We start from the raw sequence: 336 nt of genomic DNA, 5'->3' as shown, positions 1-336 counted from the left end.
GCCCACACCTGCTCACCCTCTCCTGTTCCACTGACTCACTCGCTGCCAGATTCCTGCCTGGGGTCTTATGACCCTTCCTCTTGTGCCAGGCCAGCACCGCAGGGCTGTGCGCCCGTGGGTTCCTTGGTCTTGGCGCTCCTTGGCCACCAGGGGGGCCCAGCCCAGCCATGGCACTGACCGCAGCAGTTCTTAGGAGTTCCTCCCTTTTCATCTTCTCTATTTTCCAGCTGCCTCTCCTTTTCCTCCTTTGCTCCCTTTCTTTTGTATTGTCTCTCAGGCATACACACACACGTGCACACACACGTGCACACACGTGCGCACACACGCACACGCACA

This window comes from Capra hircus, chromosome 2, assembly GCF_001704415.2.
Source record: "Capra hircus breed San Clemente chromosome 2, ASM170441v1, whole genome shotgun sequence".
NCBI lineage: Eukaryota > Metazoa > Chordata > Mammalia > Artiodactyla > Bovidae > Capra > Capra hircus.
The sequence above is the reverse complement of the archived record's forward strand: the minus strand, read 5'-3'. Positions refer to the sequence as shown.